The sequence below is a fragment of the Aethalodelphis obliquidens genome, unplaced genomic scaffold (assembly GCF_003676395.1).
Source record: "Aethalodelphis obliquidens isolate GAN/ISIS:26980383/991018 unplaced genomic scaffold, ASM367639v1 scaffold2, whole genome shotgun sequence".
Classification (NCBI taxonomy): domain Eukaryota; kingdom Metazoa; phylum Chordata; class Mammalia; order Artiodactyla; family Delphinidae; genus Aethalodelphis; species Aethalodelphis obliquidens.
Genome location: NW_020837946.1, coordinates 45,975,837 through 45,981,203, shown reverse-complemented (window position 1 = coordinate 45,981,203; position 5,367 = coordinate 45,975,837). Strand labels below are relative to the sequence as shown.

General features: G+C 38.0%; 1 pseudogene; it reads right to left on the bottom strand.

Moving 5' to 3' along the window:
- Nucleotides 1-4,250: 4,250 nt before the first annotated feature.
- Nucleotides 4,251-4,643, bottom strand: LOC113605027 (pancreatic progenitor cell differentiation and proliferation factor pseudogene; annotated as a pseudogene).
- Nucleotides 4,644-5,367: the final 724 nt, after the last annotated feature.

Genomic DNA, 5,367 nt, shown 5'->3' with positions numbered 1-5,367 from the left:
CACACAGAATATTCATAATTTTATTGATCAGGCAAATTTCTTATTTATAATAAAATAAATACATAGCTAGAATACCATTTGGGGAAATTTCACAGTAGATCACTTTGTGAAGAATTAATGGTCTCTCTGTAAAATCTGATAAATATCAATACCTTGCTCTTAACAGAAAAACCAAAGTATTTTAGTAATATACAGTGCAGTCCACTCACTTTTCTCTCAGTTTTAGCAATAAAAAATGTAAAATAAAATCTACCTTTGATGAAGCCACAATATATCAAATGTTGATTCTTAAAATCCACAAACATAATGTGGGTTTTAAGTCATTGTAATTAAGCAAAGATCCTCAGAAATAGAGTTTATTAAATATAAACAGCATAGTCTTTCAGGCACCGTTTATGTTTTTCTCTTGCATCATATCAAGTTATATTATTATGTATTATTATATTATATAATATATATTAATATATATTATATATTAATATGAGCATGTTTAATAAATGCAATGAATTTTTAGAATCTAAGGCTAAAGACCAAAAAGATTAAAAAAATATATTCATGCTTAGTAATAGGAGAAGAAGTAAAATCAAAAAGTAAACACCCATTCTTTCATTTTGTCTGGAAAAAAGCTGATTCTGAAACACTGACTGATTTGATCCAGTTATAACTCCAGAAAGGATCATCCATGTAAACTGTGATTCCTTTTAAAGAAGCCTAATTTGAAATCAGTTATTTAAATGATTAAAAAGTAAAATCACCTTAACAATGTAGATTTTCCCTGTAAATTTTAGAATTAAAAAAACTCTTAAACTTCCAGAAAAGTTGTCCACATAACCAAGACAAAGCATTCGTTATTCCCCCTAAACCGTTTGAGACTAAACTGAAGAGGTGAAGCCCTTACAGGCCCTGAATATTTTACTGCAAACAAGGACACTCTCATAAGTAACCATATTACAACCATCAGTAGCATGATACATTACTATTAACTAAAAATCATCCTATTCAGGTTTCACCAAATGTCACAATGTTTTTTATAGCAAAAACTCTAGTTCAGACTCACAAATTCATTTTGCTTTGTCATGTCTCTTCAATCTCTTTTGGTCTCTTGATTCCTCAGTCTTTCCTTGACTCCTTTGACCTTGACACATTTGGAGATTACAAGGCATTTCCTTTGTAGAAGATCCCTCTGTTGGTGTTTGCCTGATTGTTGTCATATTAGTCTAGGTTGTTTATCGTGGCAGGAATCTTACAAAAGTAATGCTGTGTTCTCACTGCATCTTATCAGTTGGCACATGATTTAAATTTTTCCTACTATTAATGGTTTGTTTCAATGAGAGCAGGCACTCTTTTAATTTAATTTAATTAATTTTTTTATACAGCAGGTTCTTATTAGTCACCAATTTTATACACATCAGTGAATACATGTCAATCCCAGTCGCCCAATTCATCACACCACCATCCCCACCCCCCCACGGCTTTCCCCCCTTGGTGTCCATATGTTTGTTCTCTACATCTGTGTCTCAACTTCTGCCCTGCAAACCGGTTCACCTGTACCATTTTTCTAGGTTCCACATACATGCATTAATATACAATATATGTTTTTCTCTTTCTGACTTACTTCACTCTGTATGACAGTCTCTAGATCCATCCACATCTCAACAAATGACCCAATTTCATTCCTTTTTTAGGCTGAGTAATATTCCATTGTATATATGTACCACATCTTCTTTATCCATTCGTCCATCGATGGGCATTTAGGTTGCTTCCATGACCTGGCTATTGTAAACAGTGCTGCAATGAACATTGGGGTGCATGTGTCTTTCTGAATTATGGTTTTCTCTGGGAATATGCCCAGTAGTGGGATTGCTGGATCATATGGTAATTCTATTTTTAGTTTTTTAAGGAAGCTCCATACCGTTCTCCATAGTGGCTGTATCAATTTACATTCCCACCAACAGTGCAAGAGGGTTCCCTTTTCTCCACACCCTCTCCAGCATTTGTTGTTTGTAGATTTTCTGATGATGCCCATTCTAACTGGTGTGAGGTGATATCTCATTGTAGTTTTGATTTGCATTTCTCTAATAATTAGTGATGTTGAGCAGCTTCTCATGTGCTTCTTGGCCATCTGTATGTCTTCTTTGGAGAAATGTCTATTTAGTTCTTCTGCCCATTTTTGGATTGGGTTGTTTGTTTCTTTAATATTGTGCTGCATGAGCTGTTTATATATTTTGGAGATTAATCCTTTGTCCGTTGATTCATTGGCAAATATTTTCTCCCATTCTGAGGGTTGTCTTTTCGTCTTGCTTATGGTTTCCTTTGCTGTGCAAAAGCTTTGAAGTTTCATTATGTCTCACTTGTTTATTTTTGTTTTTATTTCCATTACTCTAGGAGGTGGATCAAAAAAGATCTTGCTGTGATTTATGTCAGAGAGTGTTCTTCCTATGTTTTCCTCTAAGAGTTTTATAGTGTCCAGTCTTAAATTCAGGTCTCAAATCGATTTTGAGTTTATTTTGTGTATGGTGTTAGGTAGTGTTCTAATTTCATTCCTTTACATGTAGCTGTCCAGTTTTCTCAGCACCACTTATTGAAGAGACTGTCTTTTCTCCATTGTATATCCTTGCCTCCTTTGTCAGAGATTAGTTGACCATAGGTGCGTGGGTTTATCTCTGGGCTTTCTATCTTGTTCCATTGATCTATGTTTCTGTTTTTGTGCCAGTACCATATTGTCTTGATTACTGTAGCTTTGTAGTATTGTCTGAAGTCAGGGGGTCTGATTCCTCCCGCTCCGTTTTTTTCCCTCAAGACTGCTTTGGCTATCTGGGGTCTTTTGTGTCTCCATACAAATTTTAAGATTTTTTTGTTCTAGTTCCATAAAAAAAGCCATTGGTAATTTGATAGGGCTTGCATTGAATCTGTAGATTGCTTTGAGTTGTATAGTCATTTCCACAATGTTGATTCTTCCAATCCAAGAACATGGTATATCTCTCCATCTGTTGGTATCATCTTTAATTTCTTTCATCAGTGTTTTATAGTTTTCTGCATATAGGTCTTTTGTCTCCTTAGGTATGTTTATTCCTAGGTGTTTTATTCTTTTTGTTGCAATGGTAAATGGGAGTGTTTCCTTAATTTCTCTTTCAGATTTTTCATCATTAGTGTATAGGACTGCAAGAGGTTTCTGTGCATTAATTTTGTATCCTGCTACTTTACCAAATTCATTGATAGCTCTAGTAGTTTTCTGGTGGCATTTTTAGGATTCTCTATGTATAGTATCATGACATCTGCAAACAGTGACAGTTTTACTTGTTCTTTTCCAATTTGTATTCCTTTTATTTCTTTTTCTTCTCTGATTGCCATGGCTAGGACTTCCAAAACTATGTTAGATAATAGTGGTGACAGTGGACATCCTTGTCTTGCTCCTGATCTTAGAGGAAATGCTTTCAGTTTTTCACCATGGAGAATGATGTTTGCTGTGGGTTTGTCATATATGGCCTTTATTACGTTGAGGTAGGTTCCCTCTATGCCCACTTTCTGGAGAGTTTTTATCATAAATGGGTTTTGAATTTTGTCAAAAGCTTGTTCTGCATCTATTGAGATGATCATATGGTTTTTATTCTTCAACTTGTTAACATGGTGTATCACATTGATTGATTTGCGTATATTGAAGAATCCTTGCATCCCTGGGATAAATCCCATTTGATCATGGTGTATGATCCTTTTAATGTGTTGTTGGATTCTGTTTGCTAGTATTTTGTTGAGGATTTTTGCATCCATAATCATCAGTGATATTGGTCTGTAATTTTCTTTTTTTGTAGTATCTTTATCTGGTTTTGGTGTCAGGGTGATGGTGGCCTCATAGAATGAGTTTGGGAGTCTTCCTCCTTCCGCAATTTTTTGGAAGAGTTTGAGAAGGTTGGGTGTTAGCTCTTCTCTAAATGTTTGATAGAATTCACCTGTGAAGCCATCTGGTCCTGGATTTTTGTTTGTTGGAAGATTTTCTTTTTTTGCTGGCTGCTTGGAGTTTATTTTCTACTCGGTGCAAGGCATAGGTTAGAGGGTGCTGGAAGTCTCTCATGTGGCTTGGATAGTAAAGAGTGGAGTTCTCTAAACTTCCTTTTTGGTGTTTTGCTGTTTTGATGTTAAAAACCCAACTGCTTCTGTTGGCTGCAGCCTGCTCACTCTCAGGGAGAGGAAGGAGGGGGCGGTCTGATCAGCCTAGCACCTTGGGAGGAAGCCTGGCAGCTGGTAGTGGCCACTCAGGACAGGGGCCTGTAGTTGGTTTGGCCAGGCTGGCCGCCAGGCTGCTGCTTCCCCATGGCTTCCTGAGCCAGGTTACAGGTGATCATGCCAGTGGAGGCCTGGGCTGGTTCTGAGTGCTCTGGGGATTCTAACACTGTTGCCATGAATGGGAGAGTGGACTTCCCGAAAAAGAAGCTAGCCCACCAGTGTCCCGGGTCAGCTCTGGGGAGACCGGGGTGGCGGGGGATGCCTTCCCCAGGGTACTCGGCACTTCCACAAGAGCTGTTACTGGAAGTGGAGCCCAGGCGGTGCCGGTAGTAGTTGTGGGTGGCCATGCATGAGCCGCTGGAGGGGATGGCTGCCATGCTCTTGCTTGTGGGCTGGTGGAAACCTCGGCGGTGACCCCGCATGGGCCTCGGTGCTCAATCACAGATGGCGGGGACTGGGGTGCTAGGCCACTGAGCCCATCTGCGCAGAAGAGCGTGGCCGATGGCTCCACGACCCAGATGTGCGGGGGCCTGTTGGAAGATTTTTTTTTTTTGGAAGATTTTTAATCACAGTTTCGATTTCATTACTTGTGATTGGTCTGTTCATATTTTCAATTTCTTCCTGGTTCAGTCTTGGAAGGTTACACCTTTCTAAGAATTTGTCCATTTCTTCCAGGTTGTCCATTTTATTGGCATAGAGTTGCTTGTAGTAGTCTCTTAGGATGCTTTGTATTTCTGCGGTGTCTGTTGTAACTTCTTTTTCATTTCTAATTGTATTGATTTGAGATTCCCTCTTTTTCTTGATGAGTCTGGCTAATGGTTTATCAATTTTGTTTAACTTCTCATAAAACTCAGCTTTTAGTTTTATTGATCTTTGCTATTGTTTTCTTTGTTTGTATTTCATTTATTTCTGCTCTGATCTTTATGATTTCTTTCCTTCTGCTAACTTTGGGTTGTTCGTTCTTTCTCTAGTTCCTTTACGTGTAAGGTTAGATTGTTTATTTGAGTTTTTTCTTGAGGTAGGCTTGTATAGCTATAAACTTCCCTCTTAGAACTGCTTTTGCTGCATCCAATAGGTTTTGGGTCGTCGTGTTTTCATTGTCATTTGTCTCTAGGTATTTTTTGATTTCCTCTTTGACTTCTTCAG